General features: G+C 35.5%; 1 non-coding gene across 1 annotated transcript; it reads left to right on the top strand.

The window, feature by feature from the left end:
• Positions 1 to 621: 621 nt before the first annotated feature.
• On the top strand, positions 622 to 693 carry TRNAC-GCA (transfer RNA cysteine (anticodon GCA)). Its single transcript has one exon. It is a non-coding gene; the product is annotated as a tRNA-Cys (tRNA).
• The last annotated feature ends 11,448 nt before the right edge of the window (positions 694 to 12,141 follow it).

Here is a 12,141-nt window from a genome sequence, read left to right as displayed (position 1 = left end):
TAGTATGGAGGTTCCTTAAAAAAATAAAAATAGAGCTATCTTATGATTCAGCAATCCCACTCCTGGCTATATAGCAGAAGAAAATCATATTCTGAAAGTATACATGCACCCTAATGACCATTGCAGCATAATTTACAATAGTGAAGACATGGAAGTAACTTAAATTTCCAACAATAGAAAAATGGATAAAAATGTAGTATGTATGTATATATAATGGAACATTGCTCAGCTATATAAAACAATGGAATAATACCATTTGACCATCATGGATAGACCTAGAGATTGTCATACTAAGTGAAGCAAGACAAACACAAATATCATATGATATCACTTATTTGTGGAATCTAAAAAAAAAAAATACAAAAACGTACAAAACAGAAACAGACTCACAGACTTAAAAAACAAGCTTATAGTTACCAAAGGGGAAAGGTGGCAGGGTGGGAAGGAATAAATTAGGAAGTTGGCATTAACATATACACAGTATTATATATAAAATAGATAATCAAAAGGACCTACTGTATAGCACAGGGAGCTCTACTCAATATTCTGTAGTAACCTACATGGGAAAAGAATCTGAAAATGAATATATACACACATATATATATGTGTATATATATGGCTTCCCTGGTGGCTCAGAGGTTAAAGCGTCTGCCTGCAATGCGGGAGACCCAGGTTCGATCCCTGGGTTGGGAAGATCCCCTGGAGAAGGCACCCCACTCCAGTACTCTTGCCTGGAGAATCCCATGGAGGGAGGAGCCTGGTAGGCTACAGTCCATGGGGTCACAAAGAGTCGGACATGACTGAGCGACTTCACTTCACTTCATGTATATGTGTGTGTATATATATATATATATATACATACACATATATAACTAAATCATGTTGCTGTATACCTGAAACTAAGTACAGCATGGTAAATCAACTATACTCCAACGTAAAATCAAAAATGAAAAAAATTAGACTACTTCTTATATAATAGTCAGCTTGACTGTGACTGTAACATATCTAGACAAGTCTCTGGTCTTTGGTAAATGACTCTTTCAAAGAGATCCATTTGATTTTGAGTTACAGCAGGATTTATGCCTGGGATACATTTTTTTCTTCCCATTTGACCCTTGCTTATTTGTTATCAGGAAGAGAAATGAGAGGTAGCTTTCCTTAGGGCATTAAAACGTATTAGCATATTATCAATTGAAACTTGGTAATTGATACAATTCTCTAGGTAATGACATGCTATCCTTAAGGCAGCAAAATTTAGATGTGTGAAATGATTTAAAAACCATGAGAATATTGTTACATTCTCAATCCAAATGGACGTCTTTGAAAACACTCAAATGAGAATTTGGGGGATTATTATTTAATTTTTGGCTTTTTTTGGAAAAAAAAATCCTTTAAAATGATACCTGGAATTATCTGTGGCTCCTCTTTACAGATTTGTATGGTTAGAATTTAATAATATACACACTTTTTTCTATAAACTAATACACTGTATGTAGCATACAATAAGAGTATTTGGACTCAAGTCAGGAGAATTAGATTTAAGGGCCAATTTCTCTCTGGGTTGCATAGATCAGTATAATTAACTTGGTATCTTTTTTTCCTCAAAATAAAATTTAAAAAAAGGCAAAATTGGCAGATATCCAATTCTTTTCTAGTTTTAATTCAGCATTGTTTTTGTTCTATTGCTTTTTCTACCTCTTAACAAGCATGCTGAATGATATCTTTTACTTAAATCTGTGGGGATTTTAACCATCATCTAAAAATTCATGTATATCTTAAAACTAATGATTCTGGGTATACATGCACATCTTTAAAGTTCTGAGAATTCTGAGTTTGGCTATTATTGTTTTGGAGGGCACTTCATCTCTGTGAGTTTCATTTTTATCTAGACAGCTAGAGTTTAAAGCTAGACTTCAAATGTGATAATAATACACAATAAGATAAATTATAGAGTACTTCATAAGTTTGAAATGGCTTAACAGAATTTTTTGGTGATCCTATTTTAAACAGAAATAGAAAAAAAAAGAATAGATAAAATCACTCTTATTAGGCAAATTATCCAGGAATTTTACAATTTTGTCAGATCTAAGTTCACCCATTTCCAGTACAATCAATGTTAAGTGAAATCTCTGATAGAATGGATCATATTTTTTTATCATGTATGTGTGTGTGTGTGTGTGTACAGGGCAGGAGAGGACTGATGATAAGAAAAGAGGGTTGAGAACAGGGTGGAGACACAGAATTACTCAACCAGCTTTCTTTATTGGATTGACCCAGTTTCACATAAAACTAGCTTAAGGTTTAACACTTAGACTGAAATGTAACAGCTTGTCTTTTTTCTAATTATGGTTACATATTATTTAAAAAACATATAATTCACCACATAAAATATTAATTATGGGGAAATAAGCATTGCCATGTGCTGCTGATGGATATGTAACTATTCAAGTGTTCAGAGAAGTGAAACTTTAGTTTGATGTGTGCATTTTAGTCCAGTTGCCCTCCTGATGTAACTTACTGCTACTGCTAAGTCACTTCAGTCGTGTCCGACACTGTGCAATCCCATAGACGGCAGCCCACCAGGCTCCGCTGTCCCTGGGATTCTCCAGGCAAAAACACTGGAGTGGGTTGCCATTTTCTTCTCCAATGCATGAAAGTGAAAAGTCAAAGTGAAGTCGCTCAGTCATGTCCGACTCTTCGCAACCCCATGGACTGCAGCCCACTAGGCTCCCCCTCCGCCCCCCCCCCGCCCCGCCGCCCCGATCTATGGGATTCTCCAGGCAAGAGTACTGGAGTGGGGTGCCATTGTCTTCTCTGGAAGTAACTTAACTAGTGGAAATTACAATTTACATAAAACTTTGGGGCGGGGGGGACTGCACCACACAGCTTATGAGATCTTAGTTCCCTGACCAGGGATTGAACCTGGGCCCTCGACAGTGAAAACGCAGAATCCTAACCATGGGACCTACTGGAGTCCCAGAGAATTCCCAAGACTTTATGTAAAGCTTTATGTACAATACTAATTCATAACAGCAACCAATAGCAAACAAAATAAAAATTACAAAATTTTGTGTAACATTCAAAGTTGTAAAATATTATTTTATAGTCATTTAAATAATATATTTGTAAATTCATTTATTTCTTAAATCAGCTTGCCAAGGGAATTATTAGAACCTTCAGATTTGAATAACTACTTTAGGTTAAGTAGAATAGTTCATCCAAATGCTGAGTGAGACTGTATTTCAAGACATCACACCCAATTTATTGAGAAATATTTGCTCAAAGTTTATTTAAATAGCTTCTTAGGGATATGCATGTGTATTTTTTAAGAACATTACCTATCCCAAGTACCATTCTAATTTTAAACCCTAATTAAATTGAATATTGATAATTATGTAATTTTTCTAAATTTGCCAATCTACATATTATATTTCTTTCTCAAATTTCTACCCTTTTGATGATCAAATCACTAATTTTCCAATGATTTACACTGCATGATACATTTAAAAGTAAGATAATGATCATCAAGTTAATTACTTAAGTCATCATCTTTGTCTTACTCTTGGTCATATATTACAGACACAATGGATGTTATGGGGAAAATATAGAGCAGATGGCAGCAACTGTAAGTTTAAAGAAGGATGCTTGCTTTCTTTAACTAGATGGCCCTAAGTTATAATGTAGTATTTAAATAAAAGTTTTGGAGAAGTTAGGAGTGTAAACACAGCAGTGGCAGTAGGCATGGGGTAGGGGTAGTAGACAGAGACAAGTTGTGACAAGTAAATACGGACATATCACAGGGGGACCTGATAATTGTTTTAAGAGCATTTTATTTTATTCTGAGTGAAAAGGGGAAGCTGTGAAGGGTCATGAGCATAAGATGGATTTGATATAATTCTATATAATATAATGTAATATAATCCTTTAGATACTACTGAATCATCCTAGCCTATCCTTCACATATAACTAAGGCTTGTAAAAGTAAAATGATTTCCAAGTCACAAGAATGACCAGTGGCAGAGTCACAATCAGAATACAGTTGTGTTTTGGTTTGATATTCCAAATCTGTTTGTCTATGACAAGTAAAGTTGTTTTATTCCACGTTTGTGACAAAAATAAACAAAAATTTATTTTTAGAAGTAAAGGTTATTTTGGTCAACAGTGAAGTAAGCTGTGTCATGATGGCATCATCTTATTTGTTGTCCTTCATAAGCACTTGTAGTTCAGCTGCTAAGAGACCGCCTGGAGACTTATCTCAGTAAGAATATGTAAAGAAGCAGCCATGGCAAGGGGACACTTAGACTATAAACACTGAGAGTTTGTGAGGAGTATCTGCTTTAGGGCAAAGCTACTCTGCTGATCTAGCTCTCCAGAAATCTTGAGACACTTGCTCCTGCCATAGTAAAGCTGCTCTTGGTTGGCAGTAGTGTTAAAATGTATGGCAGCCTCAGGAAGACAAGGGACATCTATTTGTTCCTGCCTGTGTTAGGCACTCTCTGTTGGTGGTGGCACAAGCCAGGCACGGTTCCCTGGAATCATGACCCTCTGAGCATCCTAGCCTGCTCACCAACACCAGAACCATCAGTCCCAGTAATGCTGTAGTAACAAGGAACTTTTATTTTTGTGCTGGCAGCTGAAAGTTATCTCCCAGTTGGCAAAGCCATCTGTCCAAGACACAAAAACTTATAGTAAATGTACACTTTTAACTAAATTTGAGCTTTATTGCTGTCATCTACCCTGGCCTGAAACAATATCAGGATTAATATAGTATTTGTTGAGAGTATGTTATTTCTTTATTGGTTTATAGGACATATTACCCCGTATACTATTGGCTTGTGAAATTATGATAAATACCACAGCAAACCTGTTTGTGTTAAAAACAATACTGGCAAAGGCAATCGCAAACTCTGACCATAATTTGTCTCCAATCAAAGCAACAGTCTACAATCTGTTATCTTCCAACAATTAGTTCAGTTCAGTTCAGTTTAGTTCAGTCACACAGCCGTGTCCAACTCTTTGCAACCCCATGAATCGCAGCACGCCAGACCTCCCTGTCCATCACCAACACCCAGAGTTTACTCAGACTCACGTCCATTGAGTCGGTGATGCCATCCAGCCATCTCATCCTCTGTCATCCCCTTCTCCTGCCCCCAATCCCTCCCAGCATCAGAGTCTTTCCAATGAGTCAACTCTTCACATGAGGTGGCCAAAATATTGGCATTTCAGCTTTAGCATCAGTCCTTCCAATGAACACCCAGGAATGATCTCCTTTCGGATGGACTGGTTGCATCTCCTTGCATTAGAAGGGACTCTCAAGAGTCTTCTCCAACACCATAGTTAAAAAGCATCAATTCTTCGGAGCTCAGCTTTCTTCACACTCCAACTATCACAGCCATACATGACCACTGGAAAAACCATAGCCTTGACTAGACGGAATTTTGTTGGCAAAGTAATGTCTCTGCTTTTCAATATGTTATCTAGGTTGGTCATAACTTTCCTTCCAAGAATAAGAGTCTTTTAATTTCATGGCTGCCATCGCCATCTACTGTGATTTTGGAGCCCCCAAAAATAAAGTCTGACACTCTTTCTACTGTTTCCCCCATCTATTTCCCATGAAGTGATGGGACCAGATGCCATGATCTTCGTTTTCTGAATGTTGAGCTTTAAGCCAACTTTTTCACTCTCCTCTTTCACTTTCATCAAGAGGCTTTTTAGTTCCTCTTCACTTTCTGCCATAAGGGTGGTGTTATCAACAATTAGTAATTTGGCATAAGTCACTTAATGACAAAATCACAAAGGTCATGTGCTTCTGATATTTATTTTAGGGGACTTTAAAATTTATTGAGAATATAGAGTCAGCTCTCATTCCTCCTCTATCAGAGTTATTTCAGAGTTAAAGACAAGTTATTTTAAAGAAACAGTCTATGTTCTTCAAAGAATCTCCAAAGTGCCATCAGTTCAGTTCAGTTCAGTCACTCAGTCATGTCCGACTCTTTGCGACCCCATGAATGGCAGCATGCCAGGCCTCCCTGTCCATCACCAACTCCCGGAGTTCACTCAAACTCACGTCCATAGAGTCAGTGATGCCATCCAGCCATCTCGTCCTCTGTCATCCCCTTCTCCTCCTGCCCCCAATCCCACCCAGCATCAGAGTCTTTTACAGTGAGTCAACTCTTCGCATGAGGTAGCCAAAGTACTGGAGTTTCAGCTTTAGCATCATTCCTTCCAAAGCAATCCCAGGACTGATCTCCTTCAGTATGGACTGGTTGGATCTCCTTGCAGTCCAAGGGACCTAAAGCATGTTCTGGGTAAACTAGCCTGTGTTTAACAAAACTGCTTCTTAGGGTGTGTTCATGGGGGTAGGACTGCATCTCATTACATTTGAAAATGTTTGAAATTAAACTAATTCAATGAGATAGCTTCCATAAACAAACACAGAAAAAGCGTTTAACAAAAAGAAAACCTCTTTGAACCTTCTACTGTGGAGCTGACTTCTGACTTCTATATAACTTCTGTTTCCACTGGTTCTTAATAAGATTAGCTGCAGGATTTACTAGTAAAGGGCAAAGCCTGTTCAATAATATCCAACTGTTCACAGTGAATGTGAAATGGTCCCAGATTGAAACATCTATTCACACTTCAGACAGACACTTCTTCAATGCAACAATGTTTATTCTTGTAGCTTTTAAAAAGATGGTGCTGAGCTTAAAAAAAGGGATAAGTCCTTTGGACAGTCTCTGTTATGTCTCTCCTCTACATTGATTTCTCTCAGAAAGCTCCATGGTATTATTGAAAATAAAACACAAAAATGTAGTACTTTTTAATATGTTTTTCTGACAGATTTTTTTTTCATTTTCTTTAAGGCTGTGTAAGTAAACTTAGATTCATGAAGAAAGTAATTCAAGGAGAAAAAGATTGAAAAATATTCTAATCTGTCTTCAGAAATATGTAAATGCTCAGCATAGAGAGTCCTGTTTGCTGAAATCATATTTTAATATTGACATGCTATACCATTAGTAATGGCTTTTTAACAGCTTAAATTTAAAATACTCCTACTCATGTAGGATAAATAAAGACACATGGAAATTCTGTCCTCAGGCCACTCGTTCATTTGGTGATTTATACACAGAAAACTGGAAATAGTTCAAAAGTTTTAAGCAAGCCACACTTTTGAAAATGAAAGTAAGATGTGTCAAGTTTCAAAAATCAAGTAAAATTATTACATTAAGTAATAATAATTATATACTAAATACATCTTGAAAAATCATCTATGATATTGACTGGATCAAGGATTATAGGAACTATTGGGATAAATCTGAATACTGATTTAAGAAAGATGATACTATTTTATCAGGATTAAGTTCCTCAGGGAAACCACTACATTGTGATGAAGGTTGAAGGGTGTCCTGTTTATTGGAGATACATTTGGTTGAAGGGTGTCCTGTTTATTGGAGATACATGCTATAATTATATATGAAAAGGAGGGGGGAGGGAGAGAGAAAAGCAAATATGGCAAATGCTCATAATAGGTTGACTGTAAAAAAGGATACAGTATAATTTTAACTTTCAATTTTTTTTTCAAAATAGTTCACTAAAACAGTATTAGCTGTGTATCTTTACCAATTTTTAATTTATTTAATCAATGATAAGATTCTGTGGAAAAAACCCAAAGAAATTTTTGGCCAACCCAATATTACTGAGTCAGGCATTCACTTTGCACTGGGGATATGGAGGTAAATTATACTGAGCCCTGCCTTCTGATAACATACACTCTACTAGGCAAGACAAGCATTAAACAAACCAAATAATTAATTCTGGAGATCACAACAAGCAGGAAATGCTATGAAATAGTGTAACAAGATATATTAACCTAGTTGCCAGAGGATAGGAGGGCTTCCACAAGAGAATGACATTAAAGATGCACTGTATACAGTGAGTAGGATTCAAGGTTAATGGTCTTGGACAAAGAAAGAAAGGAGACCTCTTTCAAAGTTGGTGAGTGCTCTTATTTATGTACAGCTGTTGATTGTCAGTGAAGGAACCTGACAAGAAACCTTTGACCAACATAACTTTCCTGGATATAGGAAGATCTTTGAAGACTGAAGACGTAAATTAATCTTGCTGAGTTAAAAGCCATTCACAGTGCCTCCTGTGGTTCAAGACATAGTATTCAATAAATATTGTTGAATAAAGTTGCCTCATTTTCATAAATAGCATTGTAAAATAACCAATCAAAAATTTCAATAGCTACTGTATATACTACATTAAATATTTCAATGAAATAATCTTATATTGAGTACCAGCAATGCAAAATTTGTGTTTTATTAGATATGAGGAGTCTAAATAATATCACTTAAAATGAAGTCAGACAGGTATGTTGGTAAATGAGAGATGAAATAGAAAGAAATTTATTTTATAATTATTTTAATTCTGCATGATACTACTGATGAAGCAGTAGGTGTGTTGTATTTGAAGCAGATCATGTAAATGGATATATAATGAAAATTAAAATTTTAAATATACATCAGGAGAAAAAATATAGTAAACAAAATAAGTAAAAATGTTAGTAATTAGTACATACTAATTAAATCCCTACTTCAAAACAAAAACAAATACAAAATAAAGGCATTTAAAAAATACCCATTTTAGTTGACCCTGTTAAAAAAATTAAGTATGAGTCAATATCCTTCTCACTCTAGACCCTAAAACCCAGTGTTAAACTATAAAAAATAAAAATAACATAAATTATAAATACCCAAAAGTGTACATCTGCACAAAAGTAAAAGAAGATATTGAAACTAATTATTGTTGCTGCATACAATTTTTGAAAATTTTCATATTTTAATTTTCATGTACATTTTGCCTGTGAATAGTTTTTCATCCTTTAGTCTCTTAATTTGGCAAATAAGAGTTTCCATTTTTACTCCTCTTTTAGAGCCACCTAAATTTCTGTCCCTAAAACTTCTGTTTGTTTTTTTTCCCCCTAGTGAAAGGAGAAACTGTTAGCTAAATTAGAATTTTATTTATATCATATTAAATATTTCCATCTTCCCTCCAATGCCATAGCAAAATGATTCAACTCTTATTTAACAAACAGCAGTCTTTGAGCTGTAACCAAAAATATTGGGTTGGTCAAAAAGTTTGTTCAAGTTTTTCTGTAACATCTTACTAAAAACCCAGATGAGACTGGAGCCTATTATACAGAGTGAAGTAAGCCAGAAAGATAAACACCAATACAGTATACTCACGCATATATATGGAATTTAGATAGATGGTAACGATAACCCTGTATGCAAGACAGCAAAAGAGACACAGATGTATAGAACAGTCTTTTGGACTCTGTGGGAGAGGGCAAGGGTGGAATGATTTGGGAGAATCGCATTGAAACATGTATGCTATGTTATGCTATGCTATGCTAAGTCTCTTCAGTCGTGTCTGACTCTGTGTGATCCCATAGACGGCAGCCCACCAGGCTCCCCTGTCCCTGGGATTCTCCAGGCAAGAACACTGGAGTGCGTTGCCATTTCCTTCTCCAATGCATGAAAGTGAAAAGTGAAAATGAAGTCGCTCAGTCGTGTCCGACTCTTAGCGACCCCATGGACTGCAGCCTAACAGGCTCCTCCTTCCATGGGATTTTCCAAGCAAGAGTACTGGAGTGGGGCGCCATTGCCTTCTCCGTGAAACATGTATAATATTATATAAAAAACGAATCGCCAGTACAGGTTCAATGCATGATACTGGATGCTTGGGGCTGGTGCACTGAAACCATCCAGAGGAAGGGTATGGGGAGGGAGGTGGGATGGGGGTTCAGGATGGGGAACACGTGTATACCCGTGGTGGATTCATGCTGATGTACGGCAAAACCAATACAATATAGTAAAGTAATTAACCTCCAATTAAAATAAATAAATTTATATTTAAAAAAATAAAAAAGGATATTTTTTTAAAATACTTTTTTTAAAAGAATATTTAAGAAGGTGCATGATAGCTTATAATAGGTAAACAGCTTGTTTCAATGGAATTTTCCACCTACTATGCTGCAACAAATTTGCCATGTAATCTTAAAAACTTTTTCAAAGGTCTTTGAAATATAATAAATAACAATGAATGGGAAGTTATTAAAATCCAATTCATATATTCTAAGAATAAGTCAGCCCAAACTATCCTCATTTTAATTTGTGATAGTGCTATTAGCTAGAAGAATATGGTGATGCTACAGACACATATCTGTGTTGAAGGAAAACTTTTTTTTTCATAATGTATTTGTCACATGTTTACATTTGGTAATTCATTTAACAGACTTTCAAGTTATCTTGGATTTAAATTAAGAAATATTGCTCCATGGCAGCAGAATTAGATGTATTTTTACCTAGCTGTGACTTCCCTAGTGGCTCAGACGGTAAAGCCTCTGCCTACTATGCGGGAGACCTGGGTTTGATCCCTGGGTCAGGAAGATCCGCTGGAGAAGGAAATAGCAACCCACTCCAGTATTCTTGCCTGGAAAATCATATGGATGGAGGAGCCTGGTTGGCTACTGTCCATGGGGTCGCAAAGAGTCGGACACAACTGAGCGACTTCACTTACCTAGCTGAACATCTTCATCACAGATGTTTGCTACATTTCTCTTACAATTTCAAAAAAGTCTATCATTTGAAATTGAACATTGCTTTACTTTATGTGGCTTAGTAAAGCACAATAATATCCCAGTATTTGAGGGTAAAGGGAGAAAAAGTCTTTCTTTAGTTCAAAATGAGGAAGAACCTTCTAACAACTGGAATCATGTGAACAGTAAGGTGGGATATTTTGAAAAGTCAAGATCTCCTAGTCATAAAAGTAGTCAGTGAGAGCTTCTTCAAAGGTTATAGAAATTTCTGCTCTAGGTTAAAATTTTGAACAACATAAGCTTAAAATTACTTCTTCATTTCATTGTCTTGCTCTAAGAAAGCAAACCAAACAAAATTCTACAATATAAACCACACCTTTGCATATAAGTACACTACTGATATTAAAAATCAACACACCAATTTAAATCAAATACAGTACTTATTAAAATAATAAATACTAGATTTATGATAAAGGAAAGTACTAATTTTAGAGTTAGTACTAAATTAGAATTTTATTTATATCAAATTAAATAATTCCAAGTTGAAAATATCTGCTATCCTAAAGTCAGGTATTAAGAGTCTGAATATTATGACTTAAAGTGAAGTCAGACAGATTAGTAATTGGAATTGACAAAGTAAATGGAATAGACAAATTCATTTTATAGTTATTTTAATTCTACTGCATGCTGTCATTTGACAGATATGAATACTGAGGCAGAGAACAGTTAAGTAATTTTCTTAAGGAAAGAGTTCAAACACAGAGAAGCTGGTAGTTGCAGTTCAGTAAAACAGGACCTAAAGTTCATAGTTTTCTTGTAATATCAAGGGGCTCCATCAACATCCTTACATGTCATAGAAGATAACTAGAATTTTCATTTTAATAGCAACAATCTGCTTGGGGACATGAAATTATTTTAAAATTTTAAAAATATGACTGATGATAATAAAAAGTACATAGTAGAAATTGACCAAATGCCAAAGCAGTAAGTAAACTGTAATTGCTATGGAGATCAGAAAGGCGAGACATCAAAGTAGGCAAGTATGCTTACTTTTTTCAATATCAAGATAATTTTATTTTTTATTTCTTTTAAGTTTTTATTTTGTATCAGAGTATAGACAATTAACAATGTGATAGTTTTAGGTGAAATGCAAAGAGACTCAACCATACATATACATGTATCCATTCTCCCCCAAACACCCTCCCATCCAGCCTGCCACATAACATTGAGCAGAGTTCTGTGTCTATATAGTAGGTCGTTGCTGGTTATTCATTTTAAATATAGCAGTGCACACATGTCCATCCCAAACTCCCTAACTATCCCTTGCCCCCAACCTGAATCATAAATTCATTCTCTAAGTCTGTGAGTCTCTTTCTGTTTTGTAAGTTCATTTGTATCATTTATTATTAAATTCCACATATAAGGGATGTCATACTATATTTCTCCTCTGTCTGACTTACTCTGTATGACAGTCTCTAGGTGCATCCACATTGCTGCAAATGGCATTATTTCATTGTTTTTAATGGCTGAGTAATATT

The sequence above is a fragment of the Bos javanicus genome, chromosome 6, assembly GCF_032452875.1.
Source record: "Bos javanicus breed banteng chromosome 6, ARS-OSU_banteng_1.0, whole genome shotgun sequence".
NCBI lineage: Eukaryota > Metazoa > Chordata > Mammalia > Artiodactyla > Bovidae > Bos > Bos javanicus.
The sequence above is the reverse complement of the archived record's forward strand: the minus strand, read 5'-3'. Positions and strand labels throughout refer to the sequence as shown.